The following is a 13,525-nucleotide window of genomic DNA, read 5'->3' as shown; positions in this document are numbered from 1 at the left end:
CTGTTTAAAAAATAATCCTTGCTATTTAAGGGAAGAAAACAAAGGAATGAGTAGCCCAGTTTCATATTTAGCTTTTTAAACTGGTTTCTAAAGAAAAAGTAGCACCCATTGGTAATTAGCAATTTAGGTAGAGTTTATGTATTTAACTGATTATGTAGTTACAACAGAATTTGATTGGAATGGTAGTAGCACTGTTACAAGAGGATAGTGATATATCCTCTTAGAGGTAATTTATAAGGTATCACTGTAATTAGGATGCAAAGAGTCTTGACTGTTGGAATTCCACCTGTAACACATATGCAATGAAGTTCTGTCTTCTTGACGGAAATATCTCTATCTGCAGTTTGTTCTGATGTGGTGATGCTGCTTGTTAGTTTTCAAGCTTTTCCAGATAACTTAAAATATTTTTTTGAGTCTGGATTAAATTTTTTGGTTTAATGTCAGTTAAGATGGAGATGATTCATCACTCAAGAATTCTTTACAATCTAAGTTTGATTTGATTTTTATCTCTCACATGAGTTTTCCCCCCACATCTTGTAGATTCCTTATTATTTAATATTTGTGTACTTCAGAAATATATAGTTTGTTGTTGTCTGTAAATAATAGAGTATTTATTCAATAGCATATCATAGAATCATAGAATGGTAGGGATTGGAAGGGACCTTTAGAGGTCATCTAGTCCAACCCTCCTGCAGAAGCAGGTTCACTTAGATCAGGTCGCATAGGAACATGTCCAGGCAGGTCTTGAAGACCTCCAAGGAAGAAGCCTCGACAACCCCTCTGGGCAGCCTGTCAAAGCATTTTTCCATCTCTTCCCTAAAGGATAAAGATGCAATTTCAAACAAATACAAAGATAATGCTTTAAGCTTAAAATTATATTGAAGATAAGTAGAAATTAAGATTATTTTTGTCAAAACTTACACATTAATGAGCTGCATTGCAATTTGTGAATCTTTAGTCTTGCCAATACTCTGTCCAGTTTGACAAAAGGTTTTAGGCAATTAAAATCTGTGGAGTATACTGTTATGTCAGTTACGAGAGTCAGTTATGGGAGCCATACTGGCAGGTGTTGTTTCTGAAAGCATGTTGTGAAACAAGAAGAGACATCCGTATCATCCTGTCATCACAGACAGAAGAGATGTTAAGCTCTTCTGCTCATTTTTTGATATTTGCTGTAGTGGCAGATGTTCAGAATCTCATAATATCATAGTATTCTTTTTGTGTAAATGAATATAGTTAGCCCTCAAAATGACATATTTTATTTCAGTGGTTGATTTTGGCTTTTTTTTTACATGCTTAATTAATGGGCAGGTGTAAAATTCAGCTTAATAATGAGAAACCTCATCCAGAATTAAGAAAAGGTAGACGTACTGTTGAAGTAATGATTGCCTACTTGTCTTATTTTCTGCTGATTTGGGCCTCAATATAGATCAAAATTATAAAACTATGTTCTTCCAGTGTGTCAAGTACTGTAAGCATGAAATCAAGTTGATAACAGAGATTGTGTAAAATCCTTATGAAATAAACCTTTGTTAGTCCTATAAATGTACAGGCTGTCATTAACTTGTGTGCATTTTTACTGTGGCACAGGTAATGATATTCTTAAAGTACTACTGTTTCAGGAGCATGATATTTTTGGCTAATGAGAAGGCATTCTTATTTGCAGAAATACTTTCCTTTTCATGAATTATAATAAAGATAGAAAGCAATGTTCAGGCAAGATTTTTAATTGTATAGAATTTGTTGACATTGGGAGTGCTTTAAAGGACTCCGTTGCTCTGTAAAGTGAGAAAGGATGTAAGACTTACAGTAGGACAGTCAGTGCACATTGAAAAAATTACAAAAATGTGCAATAGTGCAGTGACACACAAGGTGAGAATATCTTCAGTGTAGCATGGGTACATACACTTTTTAAAGAAACAGTGAGACAAATGAGAAGTTAATTAGCATATCACTAGATACTTTGGTTTTCTACTTGTAAGTAAATAGCATGTAATGCTTTCTTAAATTGTCAGCATTCACTACTACGTGAATGGAGGAGCTGTAAATGATAAAGGCTAGTGTTATTCACCTGGATTTGATGAGTAATTTGTCACTAGAAGTTTACTCAGGAAATCAAAGAATCTTTTTTGCTTTTATCCGTGTTACAACAGGGGGTGTCTTTCAGAATAATGAAGGCCAAATGTAACTAGGAATTTTTGAGAGTGAAGGAAGCTTAAGGTGTGTTTTTTTTCTCTAGCTTCTCCATGCTGCTCAGTATTTTTCATCCTAACATCTTTTCACTGTTTAACAATGTTTTATTTTTCCCTCTTGTTCATGAACTTCAGCTTCCTTTATGTGGTACTTCAGCATGCACTCTGTTGGTGTCATCACACCCATCACTGATCAGTGCTGCAGACTGAAGCTTGGAGTTAAGGCAAGTGCCTCTTCCACACCATTGCATGTTGGGGTTTTTTTTTTAAATGTCTTACAATCTTAAACAGTAAGTAAGCCTCAAAAAGTTACGCTATGGCAAGAGGAAAAAAAAATTGACCTAAGTCTGCAGCATTATTCAGTGATGAGTATAATAGCACTGCAAAGATATGCTAGAGGATGATACAAACGAAGCCAGATAATGTTGAGAGCTTGCCTGTCTCTCTCTGCCCTTAGTAGAGGATGAAATGTCCCATTGATGAAGATAAGATTTTCTGAATTTTGGGAGCAGGCATTTGCTTTTAAGAGGAAAGCTAATGCAGAAAAGACACAGAACTATACCTATGTGAAAGAAGATAAGGAAATGCTGCTACAATAATTAGGATTAAATGTTACCAAATCTCAATGAGCTAATGCTGCTAGCTAGATCGATTTTTACACAGTTTCTGGTGTTTTGGCGGGATTTTTTTATTTTTTGGTTTTTAATATTGAGTTTAGGTTGTCATTCAAAATGTTTGCAGACTACACTATAGGATTTGATTCAAATGAAAGCTGACAGTGAAGAATTTCAGGAACAACCTGTGCAGACTTAATAGTGAATTCTTTTCTGAAAATATCTGAAATAGGAAACCTGTCAAGGACTATGTATGACCACTAGTTGATCAAAGTGTAAGTGAAAGCTCCAGGAAGAGAAGTAAAGCCATTACACTAGATTAATTTTGGGATCCATTTACCTGTGAATATTAAGGTTTCATGTGAAATGTTTCTTTATGAAGAACTAATCTCTAACTGAAATCATGATAGAAGATATTGCACAGGAAAGATGAAATGGCCGAGACAAAAATTACCACGGATTCTGAAAGATCTCAAGAGCTGATATATCCAAAATGCTAATTGTTGTATGTATCCTGTCACTCAAAACTGACTATCAAATTTGTTAGTGCAGTGCCAGTGTTTTAAGAGGTTTCCAGGGAAGATCATGAAATTACAGGTCAGACAGGCTGATATCTGTACTATGAAAATGGGTAGAAGCTGTTTTGAAGAAGAAAATGAAAGCAAACATGGAGAAATATGTCATGTTGAGGAAGAGTCAATATAGCTTTTATACAGAGAAGGTGTCGTTAATCTCTTGGAGTTCTTTGAAATTAAGAAGCATGTAGACACAGAAGAGTAGTCTGGTCGGATTTTCCAAATGCATTTGACAAAGTCCCTTTCAAATGTTCATACTGAATTCAAGTTACTATTAAATTTTTAACCTTTTAAAATTCTTAGCTCTTCTCTTTTAGCTGGAGTAAATGTTGAACTTAACCTGATGTTCCAGCAGTAAAATCCCATTAAAGACAGTTGCTTGTGTTGATTTTAGCATTAGGGTATGTTTTCCCATTAAGTGGATTAGCGATAGTAGATATAGCTACAATAACTTTGATCTAGCTGAAATAGCTTAAGTACTCCTGAAGGTGTATGACAGTGATGCCCCTAGATTTGCAAGGATCATCCGGTTGTAAGGCGGAGTTTAAACAACTTCCGTAGTCTCAGTGGTGGGTTGTTATAGTGTGTGTTAAAAAGCAGGTCTCATAGCTGGCAATAAAAATGCAATATTTAAATACCAATAACACACACTATTTCACTATCTTCTTTATTGCCTCTGGCTTTGTACAATATACTTACTTTCATTATCAAGTCTCTGCAGAGTTAGAACTGTATTTAGGTAATAAATGGAAACAATGCAGTGCTGAAGAGATGTAAGGAAAAACATACATAATTCATTGCAATTCAGTATTGCAAATAGCTCAGGTGATATTTTTTGCTATGTTTAACAAATTATGGTAATGTAGATTCTGCATTTTGAGATAAATCTAAATAATTATAGCTAGCCTAGGTGCTAGTCTGTCACAAAAAATGGTGGAAAACAAAGTATTGATGGAAAGTATAGTGAATAGCTTGTGCAGTTTGTTCAAAAAAAGTTACATTGTTTATTATCAGTATTTATTTTCCTGTTTTATAACAGGACAGTCATTCTAAACTGAAGGTTGCAATTATGCTTCCAAAAACAGAGATGCAGATGATAACCTCAGTTTATGTTGGAATTTTCAGTCCACAAGGGCAGAAACAAATGTCTAATTTTGGATAGTCAGACTTGAGTGCCAAATGTTGTAAACTATGAGCTGTTTGATGTTGATGAAAAGCTCTGATAATGATAACTGGATGCTTCTGAGAAGTCAAGATTTTTTCTTTTTTTGATAACAGTGAAGCTTTTTGTATCCTCTCACTAATCTCATGATGGCTAAATGCTGATTTACCAGCATTGGTAAGAGCATAAAACAGTACAGCTACTTTAGGAGGTGTTCATCTAGCTGACTGTCCTGTTTCTAATGTAGCCCAATGGAATGTTTATGGAAGAGCATAAAGTAGGTCAGATTCCCTGTATGTTTCCCATAGTAGTTCTCTTTTCCTTTCTCAAGCAATTCTTAATCTCTGTTAGTCTTGTTGACTCCTTATGTGGGAAGAAAACGTGATTAATTGAACTACCTAATATTTTTTTTTCACAATGACGATAAATTTCAGCTTCTCTACAGATACAGGATATTTTCCTTTCATATAAATGTGCTTTCTTATTGTCCACTTTTTACATGATGTTTTCATTCTATCAGTTTGTTTAAAAATGATGAAAATCATTTAGCTGAAACAGCCAGAGTGACAGGAAATCAAGATGAAATGACTGTTGAGTTTTAGAGTTCAGTGTCGTTGTGTGCATAGTTTAGATGAGAGCTGGTGATTGTTTTATTTACTCTGTCTTCAGCATAGTCTTTCTCAAATACATTACTCATGAGAAATTTAAAAAGTATATAAGACTTTTAATGGAGAACTTGTGGACTGTTTGTTCCTTTGGTAAATTTTCTTGAACTGTGAGAAATCTAATTCATTTTGGGGTACTGCAGAATTAAGAACAGATGATGTACTATTTTTCTCTCAGGCCTACAAGAATTAGTTTTGGTAAGTGGATTTCATCTCTTATGCTCCTGCACTGTGTTATGGCATAATCTGTTTGCTTCTTTCTGAAGACAAAAAGACCTGTTCCATGTATGTGTTTCCTAGAATATAAAACAGCTCAGAAAGAGGTGAGAGAGGAAAGGAAGGCTGAAAAACCAAAACCATGAGTCTGTTCTATGTTTTTCCCACTTATGGGCATATACTGCCTCTGTCAATTAGGTACAGCATTATGTTTAACATAATATACCACTGCATTCAGGAAGCATAATGGAAATTTCCTCTGCATTTGTCTTGGAAGACAACTGTGTTTTAAAGTCTAAAGGGAATCATAGTAATGTCATAGTATATGATATATGTTGTGGTTGAGGAAGGTGATCTTTACCCTTAATTAAGCACTGGTGGGGCCACAGCTGGAGTACCATGTCTGGTTATGAGCTCCTCAGTACAAGGAGAACATACTGGAGAGAGTCCAACAGAGCTCTACAAAGGTGATGAAGGGACTACAACATCTCTCCTATAGAGAAAGGCTGAGAGACCTGGGAATGTTCAGCCTGGAGAAGGCTCAGGGGTATCTCATCAATGTGTATGCATGCATGATGGGAGGATGCAAAGAGCCAGACTCTTTTCAGTCCTGCCCTGTGGCAGGAGAAGAGGCATTAAGTGAAACACAGACTCTGTCTGAACGTCAGGAAACATAAAAAAGTGACTGAGCATGAGAACAGGTTGCCCCGAGGGGTTATGAAGTTTCCACCTTGAAGATACTCAAAAGCCATCTGGACATGGTCCTGAGCAGCCTGCTCTAGGAAGCCCTGCTTGAGTGGGAGGAGTTGGAGCAGATGACCTCCTGAGGTCTGTTGCAATCTCAATCACTGTCTTTCTGCATAGTTAGAGAAATAACGTCTAATTTAGACAATATGTTTCTTAAAAAACTCAGTGCTTTGAGGCAAATTCAGTTTGATGTGAGGAGTCCTCTGTGTGTGCCGAAGTAGCCATTAGCAGCTTTGTTTTCTTAACTTGGCACTTTGGACTATACTTGGATAGTAGAAAGATTAGTTGTTCCTCAGTGTTGAGCAATTTTGGACAGTCTGAGCAAAACCACACCTGATATTTATCTGTATTGAAGTTGTTATTGATTGTCATTTTGAGCCTGAAAGCTCAGTTCTAAAAACTTACACTGATTGGAGATGTCAACGTTCCTAAAATCCTTGTTTACATAGTATCATTGAAATGCACCTCTACAGATGCAGCAAGTCCAGTCACCTGGCTCAAAGCAGGGTCAGGTAGAGCGTAATGCCCAGAACTGTGCCCAGTTGACTGTTTACTATCACCAGTGATGGAGACTCAGCATGTCAAAGTCCCTCTGAGTAACAAACACAACTACGTGCTATATCCACCCTCCAAGTTTTTTGTCTTCTGTCAGCTTGATAAGGAGGCCCTTTGCCCCATCATTCCTCAGTCAACCATACCTAGAGATGTTTAAAAGACACACAGATGAAGTAGTGAGAGATATGGTTTAGTGATGGGCTTAGCAGTGTGAGGTGACTGTTCAGACTCAGTTATCTTAAAGATCTTTTCCAACCATAATGATTCCATGATTCTGTGATTCCAGATGATAAATGAAGATGTTTAAACAGTAGTAACTCCAGGATCAGCCCCTGGGTCATACCCTAGGGAATTGTCCTCCAGCTGGACTTCATGTTGCTGATCCCAACCCTCTGAGCCTGCCTGGTCACTAGTTTTCAGTCCACCTCACTGCCCACTTACCTGACTTCTACCTACTTCCTCGCTTTGTCTAGGAGGACATGACAAGAGACAGCGTGGAATGCCAGGATGGTTAAGCTGGATTTCCCCTTTGCCAACCCAGGCTGACTTTTCCCAGTTACCTTCTTGTCCTTTATGTGTTTGGAAATGGTTTCCAACAGGATTTACACCTCTACCTACCTAGGGACTGATGTAAGGCTGTCTGGTTTGTAGTTCTGTGTTCCTTCTCATTATTTTTCTAGATAGGAGTGAAATTTACTTTCTTCCAGTCCTCAGGAATGTCCTCTGGTTGCTGTGACCTTTCAGAAGTAAGTGAGAGTTGTCTTGCAATGACATCAGCCCGTCCCTCAGGACTCATGGGAACATCCCACATATATATCTTTGTAATGAAATTGTTGTTAAAGAAGACTCAGTGCATCTATTGCAAATCAATACCTTCTTTACAGAATATAGATTACTCAATTAATGGACTGGTTGTGGTCTTTTTGTGTCTGAAATTTGTCTAGGATTGGAAAATATCTTTAAAAGAAAAGTATTAAAATCTGATCTGCTGGGGCCTTTGCAGGTTTTTTTTCCTGTCTCATCAATTGTAAGTAGTGAGTTGTAATCTCAGAAAACTGTTCAGGCGTCTTTTTTGAGTTCTCTTTTCCATGAAAGCTAACAGGATATGTTTCAGATGTTTTAAAGCTAAGAGGTGTGCTAAGAGGTTTTCTAGAAGACTGTAACTTGAAATTGGGACAGATAAATGTATTTTGTCCCTTCTGTTAAGATGCTACTTCACAATCCAATGTACTTCTTTGCTCTATATCACTCCTGTTTAATCTTCAAGACTGTTTATTCTTGAAAACTGAGTATTACTGATCCAGTAGTGCTAACAATCTCAAATGTGGTAAATGTAAGGGCTCGGTAACATGAACATGTGTTGTCTGCTTATTAGAAAAGCATTTCTGTTTATGGTGCTGCTGGTTAAAAGTTGGACACTTAATAATGGTTTCAGAGTGGTGTCACAACAATTCATTTGAATTCTGAGATTGAACATGAATTTACAATCTGATTTTCCCATCATTTTGTTATTGCTATAATATCATTTCTTCTGCAGAAAACCAAAAGCAATATATATAGTTCAGAACAACTCTTTATGCAACTTCAGAGCAAGCTGACAGTGGCAATTGTCAGTGAGAGGACTAAGAATAATTTTTTTGCCTGTTCCAGTGCCACAACAAAAATGTCTTCTGATGTATTGAATTGAATATAGGACTACTTGGATACAGTTTATACATATATTAAATTGGAGATGACCATAGTTTGTTCGAATTTCCAATACATATAACAGTTTTTAGAATAGAAGTGTTTATATTCTGTCCTTACCAGAGTTGCTTTCCTTGCTGTTGTTGCTTGGAGCAATCGTAGCAACTTATGGCCCTATCTGGGTCACATATATCTTTTGCAGTTGTGCAGATACTATTAGCTGTTTATGTATTGTAGTTTGAGATGCCCTTTATTTGGTTTCCTTTTTTATGAAGTACTATTTGTATTTTTCTGGGCTTAATAAAATGTCTGGAAAATTGAGATTATGTGTTTATTTCTACAGTTTAAGAGCACCAGGTTGGCCACTGAATACAAAACTGTTTTCAGAAGTGATGTAGTTTGTGTTTTCAGAAGTATATATAATATGCTGATATTTGAGATAAAAGGAGAAAGTGAGCAGCATTTTGTGGAGAGTATCATTTTAATAAAGCTTTGACTTATACCTTCTGAAAGTATGGTTTCAGTTTTAGTATTGGAATGTAGGTATAACAGTATTGACAATGCATCTCCAGATTTCTAAATGTGAATGTGAACTGTGCTTTACTTGCTAAAAATAAAGTTCATCTTGGTGTTGCAACTCTGTCAGAGGAGGTATTTTCTGTCATTGAGTTTCATCAGCCAGACACAGTTTAACATCGACTGGTTTTTCCATTTTAAAATGTAGCCGATATCTTTCTTGATGTGCTACCAATCCGTTCTGTGTGCAGAGGAATTATTAAGGCCTGATTTTAAAAAAATATTTCTTTGCCAAGATCTGCATTCTTTATTGTTATGTTTAAATTATTTAGGATTGAATTCAGTCTATACTTTTTCCTTAAGCTGGAGGCATGAACAGGTGGTTCTGTCTTCTACTAGAATACCCGTCTTCATGAATATAGTAGAAATAGATCTTCACTTGTCCAAATTAATCTGAAATTGAATGAATGTCTCAAATATGTGCATGAGTATATGCATGTGAGCACTTGTGTACATACATACAGTGTTACCATAGCACTTCTTTCATAAACAACAAATCAGACTTAAAGCTCTGCAACATGAAAAATGAACGTAAAATGTACTCTGTATGTCTCTATATTTTTTTTGTAACTGTCTTGATGATATATACAATTTTGCTGAGAAAGAGGGTAGATATATTTTTTTAAGTGTATGAATAGTTCATTTGATTTGTGAAGACTCAGTCACACAAGTGGTGAATGGTACCAATACTTGCAACACAGTTCCATCAGTGTGAAGCAAGAATTGTTTTTTATTTCTATCCATCATCATCATGCTTTTAAAGGCAGGGACAGTATACAATAACACGTCTCTAATCCTCAGTGAGAGCTCTGGACTAATCATTTAGTGTTTATTTCTAAAACCCCTTAACAATAGTTTAAATATTTTTTACATGTAGTTTCTTGATATTTATTTCTAGAATTACAGACAGTTTTTCTGATAACTAAGTAAAATGGTTCCATTAACTGACAAATAGATCAAACTGTCAGCCTCACCTCTGCAAAAATATGATAGCCTAAAGTGTCATAAAGCATACCATTCTGCATTTTCCATTGATCAAAAAAAACCAGGAATACAGTCCAGTGTGGTCGTAGTAAGATTGAGGTGGGAGAGGTGCAATTCCAGTAAATGTCTTAAAAATGTATTTGTTGGATATTTTCTATCTTCCATAAAATTAACATAGATTAGAGATGTGATTAATATTACTAGATAGTATATCTACAAAACTTCATATAATATTTGTTCTTTTCTTAGAATAGGGTAGTTTTCAGTAAATTTTTATTGATCAGCTCGTAACTGATTGGTCCTTGTGATGTATATTTGCATTTCTTTGCAGTTTTGTCACTGATGGTATCTCAGAGTTGGCTGTGGTTAACAAATCCCTGCTTATTGTTTGGCTTGTTCAGTATAGACTATTCTAATGCATATTAGACTTGGTCTTTCTCCACAGTTTGCCTTCAGAATTTTGTTTCTCATTCTACTGCAGACATAGTTTTCACACTGAAGTTCTTGCTTACTCATAATTTTCTACTTTGCTTTTATACCAAACACACACATAAATAAAAGTGTCGTATAACCATTTATGCTCAGTTGTTCCATATACTGTGTCTAACAAAAGCCTTTCCTTTAATATCTACATGAATGTTTTTGTGATGTTGAAATTTTGGCTTGAACACTGAAAAGAAACACTCTTACTTTAGGAGTCTCGGGGGGGGGGGCCTCATTAATACTTAAAAGTATTTAAAAGATGTATGTCAAGAGGATGGGTTGACACTTTTTTCTGTAGTGTCCAGTGATAGCCCTAGGGCAAAAGGACAAAAGCTGGAACACAAAAAGCTCCATTTAAACATAAGGAAGAACTTCTTTACTGTTGAGGTGAGGGAGCCTTGGCACAGGCTGCCCAGGGAGGGTGTGAAGTCTCCTTCTCTGGTGGTTTTCAAAGCCACCTAGGTGCTTTCTTGTGTGACCTGATCTAGGTGGACCTGCTTTGGCAGGGGGCTTGGACTAGATGATCTCTAAAGGTGCCTTCCAACCCCTGCCATTCTGTGGTGTCATTTAACAAATAGCTCAATAGATACTAAAAGATGTCTGCATGGTGAAGAGCAATATATGAATAAAATTATGGTGATCCAATACCATTATTTTATTCATCAAACTCAGCTAAACGGTGACACCTGCTCTTACACAACATACTGGTTCATTAATAACAAAAAAATCAGCAAAATTGGGTGTAGCATAGTATCAATTGAATGATAGTTGAAGTCAACACCTGAGTTATTGCTGGCAATTTTGCTTAATGGTGCTGTTAAGATTAAATACAGCATTATGTGTATTTTAGAGACCAAAGTAACTATTAGTGGCCTTGGCATTATAAAAATTGGTATATTAATAGTTTCTGTCACATGAAACGCATTGACATTTTTCTTCAAAAGTTGCAAAGAGAGCATTGCTTTTGATCTGAGAATACTTTTAGGCAAAACACCTTTCCGTACTAAAACTCTGAAATACTCAGTCTTCATATTATTATGAATTCTTCTTCAATGTTATCCTTGCCGCAGTGAAAGAGCTCTAACACAGCCATTAGTTTCATTTCCTTTCATTTGTAGAATTAGTACAACTTTCTTGTTTTGTCAGTAGAGAAAGCAAACAAAGAAATAATGATGTAAGCATTTTTTTATCTTTGAATTCTCTTAATTCTGAAAATCATTGCAATGTCTCAGATCAAGTTTTCTATTCTGCTGAGGCTTGTTTCTGAATTATCAGAGTGCATGTTGAATGTATTGTATGAAAGAAACAGAGCAGACAGAGGTGCCCTGTGTCTGGAATAGAACCTAACTGAGATGAGTTAGAAATTTTAGTGTACACATTGGGTCAGGAACACAGAATAGACTAACAGAGGGCAGTTACAGTATTTCATACAATTCCTCCAGAACAAATAACCCTGATCAGACAGCACATTTAGTCTGTCTGCTGTGAACTCCAACAAAAAAGCTTCTTGGATTAAGAGATTCTTACTAACAGAGAATCCCACCATAATTATTAATGTTGTGTTTTAGCATCCTGACAAAACAAGAGCCATATGTGACCAGCATTTAATTTTTCAAGGTGATTTTCAATGCTGAAAAAGCTTAAAGGAGGATGATTTACAGTATCCCTTCAGCTAGTTAGCAAAATAACATCAGTTACCGGAAGTATATTTGCAATTGAAGTCAACTGTGTTTTGTTTCTCTTCGTTTAAGTGCGTTACTGAAGCAAGTGTGTCACAACATACACATTGAAAGTGGTAAAATCTTTGCCTTTCAAGCAAATTTATAGTGGCTTTAATTCTATTTGTGAATACTATTTTAAAGACTGAGTAGTAATGAAACAGTGAAAAGCAGCTTACTTCTTGACACATCAGGAATGGTCAGTTTGCAGTGCTCCCTATAGAAGCCTGTGTGGGTGAAATACAGTATTTTCTTACTTAAGTATATTTCTCTATAAAATAGTCATCTTCAATTTATTACATCTAATTATTAACTGGTATAATTCTAATTATGAGTGGTTTTTGCTTGAATGAATATTGATATTTATATTCAAAGAACAAACCAGTTAAAAACAGATAAGCTTAAGTATTTCACTTGCAGCTTAGCAACCCGATAAAGTTACTGTTTTTTCCTCATCTATTATAGTTTGGGGTTTTTTTTACACTCACTTAATATAAATCAGGGTAAATAGATACTTTGAATACTGGTTAATTGGAACGTGAAGATTAAATTACACTATACAGTACAATGTCCTCCACGTACTCTAAAGTTGCGTGTTCATAGATGATTTATATGTAGCATAAACATAGTTTTCTTTATTCTGTCATTCTAAATTGTAATTATAGAAACTAGAATTATAGAGCTAGAATTATTTTTAAATGCTTTGTAATTTACATAAACTAGATTTTTGTGTAACTGGAAATAATAGAAGTCTGTAGAGTAGTTTGCATCTCTGTGGGTGTTTTTCATTTACCATCATCAAAAATCTGAGGCTTAGCTGCCTGTTTGATTGATTTATGTCTCAAACGAGTGTTCAGGAAAACAACCTCAATGTTATTTGGCTGGAGAAAGCTCCTTCTAATACGTGTGAGGAAGGACTACCATAGTCATGCCTGTTAAAGTATTATTTCTCGGAGAAGTCTTAGAGAGGTTTGGGATTTTTTCTCTAACACGGAACATTCATGCTCATAACAGCCATTATGGTCTGCAAAGGAAAGGTCTACATAACACCCACATAAGTAACATGTCAAGCTTTAGTCATTGCTTTAGTGATGAGAAATCTGCTTGAGTGGATAGCAGAGAGGTCAATGTGTAAGGTGTGAAGCAAAGTAATTACGTCTCAGTACAATACCCGAGGATGAAAAATCTGCATAGTTACATTCTAATCGGTTTGCTTTCAGCTGAGCTTCCATGAAAGAGATCAGGTAGAAGAATCACTTTATTTTTCCTTATTCTCCAGTATGAGCCTTGAGTGATTTGTTTTCCTCCATAGTGTTATCTCATATGTGTGTACAGGTCAAACCACAGAAAGG

General features: G+C 35.8%; 1 protein-coding gene across 4 annotated transcripts in view; it reads left to right on the top strand.

Annotated features, from left to right (window-relative positions):
- PLCL2 (phospholipase C like 2) overlaps positions 1-13,525 on the top strand; it is a 110,519-nt gene that overhangs the window by 64,055 nt on the left and 32,939 nt on the right. The gene's annotated exons all lie outside the window — the stretch shown is intronic.

The sequence above is a fragment of the Colius striatus genome, chromosome 5 (assembly GCF_028858725.1).
Source record: "Colius striatus isolate bColStr4 chromosome 5, bColStr4.1.hap1, whole genome shotgun sequence".
In the NCBI taxonomy this organism is placed as follows: domain Eukaryota; kingdom Metazoa; phylum Chordata; class Aves; order Coliiformes; family Coliidae; genus Colius; species Colius striatus.
Note: the sequence above shows the minus strand (reverse complement) of the source record. Positions and strands in the feature narration are given on the sequence as shown.